Source organism: Clinocottus analis, unplaced genomic scaffold (assembly GCF_023055335.1).
Source record: "Clinocottus analis isolate CAN_PGR_092001 unplaced genomic scaffold, fCliAna1.0.p SCAF_1, whole genome shotgun sequence".
NCBI lineage: Eukaryota > Metazoa > Chordata > Actinopteri > Perciformes > Cottidae > Clinocottus > Clinocottus analis.
Genome location: NW_027175820.1, coordinates 16,526,317 through 16,536,359, shown reverse-complemented (window position 1 = coordinate 16,536,359; position 10,043 = coordinate 16,526,317).

The following is a 10,043-nucleotide window of genomic DNA, read 5'->3' as shown; positions in this document are numbered from 1 at the left end:
ATTTTTTATTTTTCAGCTGATATTATCTTTAGTGAATTTAAATCAGATGATTAAATGTCTGGCTTATAGTCCATGCGCAGAGCGTGAGGATCAAATGCGAGGATGAATCTCAATCAAACTGGCTTTTTAAAATTCCTCAACATTTGATTTGAATAAAATATACACATGCAACAATTATAAATGTTAGATACTTTGTTTTTTTCAGAATTTAGTCACTGATTAAAATTTGCAAAACACTTTTGAACCATATGGTGTCTTATTGCAGTGCAGTGGTAATTTAATAGTAGCCGCAGATGCATGATTGGATATGTCCTACCCTGCACTGAATATGAAAAAGGTGCCCTTGACAATGACTCAGCCTTGCTGTATTGATGCTTTCTGTACTTATTTTATTAAACATTTCTGAGATTCATTCTTTGTGCAGTTTAGAAGAAGACGCAGGTGTGGCGTCACACACTGGATGGAAAAATACAAACTTCATTTCCCTTCAATCTTCTCGCAAATTGTGTGAATAAAAGTATTTAAAGTACGATGCTGAAAAGAGGAATGTCCACATTAAGACTTAAATAATTATAGAAAACCAACTCAGACTTTGTGATTATTAGACATTAGACTTTATTGAATATTGGTAATATAACACACGGCTGCTGTTATTACTGTTATGGTGTCTGTGTCTTCTATACTCTTAAAAGGTATTAGGAAAATTTAGCATTTTAATCTTTCATTCCTGTAGAGTAACTTATTTCATTTGCTGCCTCCAGGGAGGTCAGAGGGAAAGGTTAACTATAAAATGGCACCCATGGGAACCTGAGAGGGTCCAGCCTCTTGCTCAAGGACACTACAGCAAGGAAATTGCTAGCTTAAAACATGAACCCAACTGCCGTGACACAAATGTGAAAAACTGTAACATACACAAGAAAATATATGAGTAAAGCAAAGCTGCATATGCACATCATTTTGTAATAATTATTTTATTGGAATTTTTTTTCACACGTTATGTCTTTTCTGTGCCAGACTTTTGTTTCTATGTATTAAAAGATTCAAAAAGGTATTCATGCCATTCAATTAAATACATATTTTTCTTATCTTCTATGAAATAACCAAAGTCGTGTGGACACAAAAACATATTTTTATTCTCTTTTTATTGACCTCATCTTGTTTATACTTAAAAACAGGCTTTGAGTTGACCATCATCACCTTCATACCCCTCAAGGTGTCTCTCATAAGACCGCACACACACACACACACACACACACACACACACACACACACACACACACACACACACGCGCACATACACACACGCACGCACAGACACGCACGTACACACACACATCACTGGCTCTTTAGCCTTCACCATTTTACTATTCAGCATGTCCCACTCAGCAGTGTATGAAAATAAAGAAAGCGCCCTTGACAAAGACACTCCAGTGTTGCGAGTCCACTTTTTTTTTCTTTCAAGTTTTCTGATTAGATTCTTTGCTCAACACGGCTTTAGCAAAACTGCGAGGTAGTTCATAGGCAGCTTTCCTTACATGTGGACTTACATTCACTTTTTGTCATTTATTATACATTAATACATCTTAATTAATTTTCAATACTACACTATATGTTGAATAAAAACTCTCCAATTCGTGCTTAAATTCCATTGTCGTTATTATTACAGTTACTGTCATTATTAATGTTAGTAGCCATACAGTCCATGGTGTATCACATGTTAAAATGAAGTTTCCTGATGATTCACCACAATTAATTGCAGTGTTAAATTAAGACCTTAATCAAGCTAAAGAAAATAAGACAGACTATTACATCATTATACATTACATATTTCACTATTTCATGCAGTTAATGTTTGGACTTTTGCGTCCCATTTTTACATTCATTTGTATCAACTGCTATGAGTAGCTTTTAATTTTCTTTCAGCAGTATTTTATTTTATAACTTAATTTATCAGTATTATTATGAATAAAATTTGGACAAGTTTCTTTTGTACTGTTATGTGGATAAAGTGTCTTGATATTTAAGACGCGTCTCAGAAGTACATAAATTCAGGGGTGCAGCCGCACACGCTCTTCTTCTCTGCTCAACACTCTGACTTTGTTGTGTGGGTAATAGTTCCTAATGGTTCCAACTAATGAATTGACCAGCCTCGGGGAGGTATATATAAACCTATTATCTTTAATAAAGTCTGAAGGTATAAAATGACTCTCTGAGGTATTTTACTATACACTTAGTACCTTCCCCAACCTAATAATACCAGCTTCTTTTCCAAGTACATTGTCGCGCACTTTGATTGCATTCTGGTGTCTGTCTGCACAATTATTTTCAATTTAACCACTTAGAGGACAGAGAGCAAGAGAGAGAGAGAGAGAGAGAGAGAGAGAGAGAGAGAGAGAGAGAGAGAGAGAGAGAGAGAGAGAGAGAGAGAGAGAGAGAGAGAGAGAGAGAGGGTGAGATGTAGTGACTCCCTGCTTTGAGATAGATGTAACCTCAGAGTCAACTAGGAAAAAGGAGAGAGATGGAGGCAGGGCGAGAGAGGGAACTAGAGGAATTAAACAAATAGAGGGAAATGGAGAATAACAGAGTCTGTAGAGGGACTGATGAAGAGTGAACATGACAAAGGAGAGAGAGACAGAAAGAGAGCGATGAGGATATATGAATTCCCTCCAGTTAGCCAAGTATGTGTATGTGTGCTCATTTGGCTGCCTCCTAATCCCTGATTCAATTTCCACCCTTTAAACATGACGAATTACAATCCTGTCCCCACCTAATGCTTTTAACACATCCCTATAAGAGGCCTTAATCAGGTGAGATGGGACCCAATGCTGCTGGCTACACACACACACACACACACACACACACACACACACACACACACACACACACACACACACACACACAGGCTGATTAGCCTAGCCACGGTGCTAGCCACCCTGGATAAGCCACCAGGTGGATAATGTGCTGCTTTAGCGCCTTAATTACGCCATAATCTGTTCAGCGCCTCAACCCCCTGCACAGAAGGACAGAGAGAGAGCGGGGTGGTAGAGGTGTGGGTTAGTGGGAGGTAAGGGGGGCTGAAAGACAGGACATGAGACGAGTGGGTGGAGGGGGGAAGGGAGTTGGGAAAAGGAGAGGAAAAGAAGCCTGGAGGCTACTTCTTAACCTATACTTCCTCCCCCACTTGTCTTATGACTAAACTATCTACGGTCCTGCTGTGTTTCACCTGCTTGTACTTTGTCTTTCATTCTTTCCCTACATGTTTCCTTTCTTCCTAAATTACATCATACACCCCCCAGACACTCTTTTGAGCCCGTTTTGTCGCCTAACACACTGTCAACTCTCAAGACTCTGGCCAGTCTCCTTCTGTTTCCTCTGCGTCTTGAAGCCCTACTGTATTTCATGTCACCCTCCTTCTTTCTTTCTTTTCATCCCTCCAACCCCCCACCTCCGCCTGCCGTTCTCCCTCCGTCCACCTCTCCTTTAGTTGCTGTGTGTCTCAGTATCTCGGGTCCTCCTGTACCCTGTACCTGTCACTGTGCGCAGCCCTTTGACAAATCACGTGAAGGGCAGACTGAGTTTTGTAGGACGAGACAAAGCTTAAACATATGGCTGCCGTGTCCCCAGGTGCTCCGCTGTGTGCTGTAGCACAGTACCTGGGAGTCCTTATATATAACATTAGCTACTTGTCTACCAGGCTTGCTGCCTGTTTCTGTGTGTTTGTCTGTCCATATATTTCTGTCTGTCTGTCTGTTGGAGATGCATAACTATGAGTCTTACAACTGTTTTTCCTCAACCTTCTTTTTGTGGGGCTAGTTTACGGTGACCAGACGTGCTGGTTTGTCTGTGACTTTCTCGTTTTCACACCGGTAAACAGCATTAACAGTGAAATATATGGCAAAAACTGCAGTCAGTGCGAACAGTGATGAGCAGGAACCAAAGGGTCGGTGCTACGCTTCCGTGCACAAGAACAAACGGGGCCGGCTGGCTATGCCAACAAAGCAGAGAGGAGCTTGGATTCTAACACACACAGATTGAGAGTGGCCTCATTCTCACTATAATTACGACAGTACATCTTTAAATATTTTGTTGCTTCTATACTAGTGTTCAGATATATATCTTCCCATATTGCACCGTTAATGATGGAATTTGTTTTAGCACTGCCTGCATGGTTACTGTTTCTTTCAAAATACACACACACACACACACACACACACACACACACACACACACACACACACACACACACACACACACACACACACACACACACACAAGCAAATCACATCAGTTGTTCTTGCTAATGAAGATGAAGTGAGATATGAGTGTTTCCTCACTGCGCTCAATGCCAATAAAGTGCCCCACTTCATGCCAATTAGCCACTGCACCTCAATTTGTGTCATGTTATTTATTCTTTTGAGTCTTTCTTTTTACCCATAACATCACCCGAAGAGCTTTTCGTCGTTCAAAACAAGTAAAATGTACTACATGTTCTGGTTAAAGTAAACATATATGTAGACTTCAGTGTGTGCTTTAAAGCTCCAAAAATTGTTTTCTATATTCCAATAACAATTGATCAAATGATTGTGTGTAACATGAAAGGAGTTGCTTGTGCAGCCACTGTGTGCAACTGTACTCTGCAGCTCTCTGGAGTGTTTTAATGTCTTTCAGCTCATTGTTTTGACAGTGAAGGAGTGTGTTGCGCTGCAGGAGTGGTTGTAGGAGTTTATAATGCTGTGTTTTTGCTACAAGCGACACAGCAACAGGTTACAAGTCATTTTCCAAAGAAGCTACAAACTGACACCCAGTATGAAGAGCTACAAATGAAAGTTTTTTATAACTCTTCAATGGTGAAGATGCCATCCAATCATATATCTTGTTTCATCCTGTTAGGTTGGTCTAAAAAAATGCCATTAGCTAGTTCCCACGACTTAGCTAAGAAACTGGAATTGTAGGCAGCAGAAGAGGGGGAGAGAGAGAGAGAGAGAGAGAGAGAGAGAGAGAGAGAGAGAGAGAGAGAGAGAGAGAGAGAGAGAGAGAGTTTGTCCTACAAAGTTTTGAAGTTCTTTTCTGTTTCCAACTTTACCTGTATTTGCTGTCATGCAGAATAATTTTGGGCTTTGCTCGTCTCCGGGGCAATGGCCTCAGGGGCAGACCCCCACGGGGGACAGGTGTCAGGCAGGTATGTATGTGGGTGTGAGAGAGAATGTGTGTGTGTGTGTGTGTCAGTGAGTAATGGCGCTATCAACTGGCCTCCACGATCCATCATGCGCGTCCCTGGCCTCGCACCTCTAGGGCCGCAGCACATGCACACACGCACATTCAAACGAGCGAACACACACACTTTCCCATACTGTTTGCACATGAATACACACCTACATAAGCCAATGTACTTAAGCATGAAAACACCGCACAAACCAATGAGATGTTGCAGCAATCAGTTTCTTTCTCCTATGCGCACACACACAAACACACACACACACACACACACACACACACACACACACACACACACACACACACACACAGTAAACACTATACACAGCCTCTCACGTTATGTTTTAAAGACTTATGTTAATTGATGTAGCATGTTGAGAGAAAGTTTTAAGATTGTTTATGAGAAGTTGGATGGATTTATGCTTTTCAGTGCAGCACACGCAGCTGATGCAAAAATTGCATCTCCATCAGCAGAGGGCAAACATTTCAAGGGGTGGTCTAGATTTCAATCAGCTAATCTGGGACACATGCTGCTTCAAAGACCATGGTAATAAAAACTTAATTAAACACTAATCTCTACACTGTTGTATTGTTTAGTTAGTTTGAGTATTAAAAAGGGCCATTTTGAATTCTCACAACAATACATCACCCTCCACTTCCTGCTATTTCTCAGTTAATTTATTTTTTGTCTCTTTTGTTTCCCGTTTTTCCTTCTCTCTTCCTCTCTTTGTCCAACATCCATGTCGCAGAACATCTTTCTGAACAAATCGCTCTGTTCAGTTATTATCTCAACAGGGGAGGATGGTATTATAATTAACAAAACAATAAAAGTTTATTAATGAACATTAAAATGCAAAATAGCAGGAAGAGAAGACGGTGGGTGCTATCAATCAAAAAGAAGTGACTCCCCCTCTTTTTTGAGTCTTAATTAGCCGTCCGCTCATTAATGGCATGAGTGTGTTTGTGTGTGTGGGTGCAGGGGAGGTTACAAAAGGACTTTAATTGATCAGTGGCCCCTAAATGGGCTATCAGCAAGTTGGACACAGAAAAAAAGTAATTTATAGAACCGTGTCAGTTTTATTTCCACACCAACTAATTATGAATGCCAAGGAGTGCCGCTTTCACTTGGTTGGAGGCCCGGTCCAATCAGCCCAAAGGCAGTGGGAGATGAACCTATAGACTGCAAGTAACCATAGCAACGATGCGAATGCATTACACTTTGCTAATGGCTCTTGCTAAAAGTTTAGCTAACTTATGGTTAAAACAGGGAGAAACAATAATATGTCTTTTTTTGTGCAGTAGTGAATGAAGGACACTATGCCTCAACTCAAGTCCATTATTTTACACAACAAGATTTTTTTTCTCACTATTGCTTGAATAACAGGACCTTAAAAAAGCCTCAAGAGCTCAAATAACCCACCACTGGTGGACATATACGTGACACTGCAGGTTGTGTGGCTCGGTGGAGACCCCAAAAATATGAGCCACGGTGAAACATATGTATTAGATATATCTTTATTGCCACAAACATGATGTGGGACCGTTCTAAGTCTGCGGAATGAGAGATCGGTGTGACATGACGCAGCATTTATGGGATTGTGCAGAATATCACAAGCATGCACCTTAAACCAGAACGATGACCGTTTGCCCTGATGAAGTTATCTTCAACACTTTGAACCAATCAGAAGTTGCCTCCCTTTTTCCTGAAATCTTTCTCTCTCCCTCTCTCTCTCTCACACACAAACACACAAATTCACACTTTTTTACGCACACAGACTCACCTAAACACATATACAACCCAGCTCAATTTATAATAGTTGGCATGAACCTGTGCCCCCTCTAAGGGAGGAACGAAGAGGGTTCAAATTGTGGCCTAATTATGCCCCGCTCCGCTTCGCTCCCTCCACTCTGCAGAAAGTAGAGCGCATTGCTGCAGCACACACATAACGGCCTGTTTCAGAATTAACTCCCCTGCTTCTATCGCACGCACACACACACACACACACACACACAAACACACACGCACACACACACACACACACACACACACACACACACACACACACACACACACACTGGTTCAACCTACATTCCTCTCTCTGAGACCTAGTCACTGAAAAAACAAAGGCATCATGACTGATGCTTAAATATAGATAACAATATTCAACATAAGTTAATGTATTATGAAGTATGAGTAAAAACATTAAGTCATCAAATAAATGTTTAATAATCATCATCTGACTTTTTTCACAGTCCAACCAGTCCAACCTCCAGGATTGGCTGGTGCTGGTTGATGTTAGAAAAACCTTACTGAACTGCCTTCACACTGTTTTACTTTTAAAGGCTGAGAAGGTATTTCAAATAACTATTCCACTTTAGTATGAAGAGTTTTTCAGCTGAAAGCTTTAAGGCCACATACGTCTCTGGTGCTTCTTGAAAGCTTACTGACGAGCAGGAATTTCCAAGAAACAAAAACAAAATCCGGTTTCTGACTTATGTTCTTAACCATCAAAATGTAGTTGAAGGAAGGAAAAAATATGGAATCACTGGAGGCGTAAAACGTTCCAGACCTCTCAATGTCACAACTTTCCAGACACAAAGCTTTGATTTAGAGCCTGCCTGCGTTTGAGGCTTTGCGAGCTTAAAGTTGTAAAAATCTGCCTGCACAACTTTAATTTTCATTCCATATTAAAACACACACACACACACACACACACACACACACACACACACACACACACACACACACACAGAGGTAATCTCTGTCAGTGTGTGAGAGGAGAGCAGACCTGATGAAAGAGAACAGGGGTAAATTGGATGCTGAGTGTTTAATAACTCCATTTCTTCTTTTCCTTGCATTTCTGCCATATGCCCCCCCCCCCCACCCTCAAGTTGTTCTGTGACATTCTGCACTTCTTCCCAAATGTCCCTTGGTTCAAGCAAAGATTACTGTTAAATAAAATCAAAACAAAGATAAAGAGTGAAACAGAGGGAGAATGAGGAAATGGAAAACCAAAGCAGAGACTGAGATATGCAGTAAGTGTGAATACTGACGTGTGTGGGGAGAGCGATTTGAAAAGGCCCAGTGGAGTCACAGCAACTCGACGGCTCTATTCTATTTTTGCCTTTTTTCTCTGGCCAGACCCACAGGCTTTTTTCCCACAGAGCTGCCACTATACATACAGTACTACCTACTCTATACGTGTGAGTCTGTGCCTGTGTGTGTGCACGACTTTGACCTGTCCTTGAAAAGATGTGGCTTCTACTGAAACTGCCGGGAGAGAAAGAAACATAAAGAAAGAGAGAGAAAGCAAAATGGCAAAAAAGGAAGGAAAGAAAGAAACTTGACGACCACACTTCATTTTTCCCTTATGCCTTTTTATCTGACTATTAAAGATGTAATTGCAGACATCTTCATTTTTTTTTTTACATTTGAAAAAAGATCTACCAAGCGTGCACTGCAAGATGAACATGTAGTCTTGATTAAGACAAGTACTTGTGATAGTGGCCACAGACATAACAAATATTGATCAAGGATCTTTTAATCACAATGAGAAGAGCAACAAGTCTTCAGTATCTTTAAACAAACTTTACACCAAATTAGAAAGTACAAATAATGCTTTTCCCCAATGACCCAATTTATAATAAAACTCCAATCAGTTCAAATGAGGTTGGAATGATGGAGTGACATGATTTTTGTTTCTATTTGGTTTTCTGTTGTGTCCTGAGTCTACTCAGAATATTTTATTTCTGCTTTGTCATTTGAGTTGACTACAGATAAGTGAAGTTAAAGTTCACTAAGAACTCTCTCACCTTTAGAAAAGAAAATGTCTTTAATAATCGCCTTTGGTCGTCACAATCTTCAATTATAAAGTAGAAACATGGAACCGGTGACCGTCCCAGCAAGCACATGGTGGATGATGCTCGGAAATAATAGAATTTTATAATTTCACAGTAACAAATAACACTTTTAGATAAGCCATTCTTTTTTAATCTTAACATTTATTTCAACCCATTCTTCAACCCGTTCTAAAAGGACAATTAGAACCGTTCAATTGTGGCTAACTAACAATATTGCTAAAGGCTAAAACTCAAACATTCTCTAACTGTTTATTAATCGTGAAACATTATAATGAATATGTGTTAGACACGAACCTGAAAAAAATATATATATATTTTTCACATATGTCTTTCTGTCGCTCTGCAACTCTTTGTTGACACTCGCAAGCCCGTAATTCAGATTTTCTCTCCACTTCCCTTTATCAGTGTCGAGTTAATAAGAGCCTGCAGTGTAATATGTCGCTGTCTCATTTCACTGCTGTGCGCCGCTTGACTGCATGGTAATAGAATTGTTTCACGGACACATGCGTGCAAACAGTCACATACTGTAAATACAAAGCCTTGTACACGTAGACGACATGCCTGCACACAAACACACAGTCCCACCAGTCTCTTTGATGAGAATATGACAGGACAGATGAATGTGATTTGATTCCGTCTACAAGCCTGCCTGTGACGACAAACGCCAACACGGACTTCAAGTGGAGCTGATGATATGGCACATTGCTCCGTGTGTGTGCATGTTTGCTCTGTGTTGACATCTTACTTCAAGGAGCGTAGGCAGAGAGATTGAGATTAATGAATGGAAGAGGAGGGGGTGAGGAGATAAGAAGGAACAGAACTGGTGGAACGGAGGAAAAGAGGTTGAAAATAAAAGTTGAAACAGATTTTAAAAAAAGAGGGAAGTGAAAGAAAAGTCGATGTATTGTACACTATATGCAATTATCTGGGTATGTAAAGTCTACTCTTGTTCATATGTCAAAGTGTGT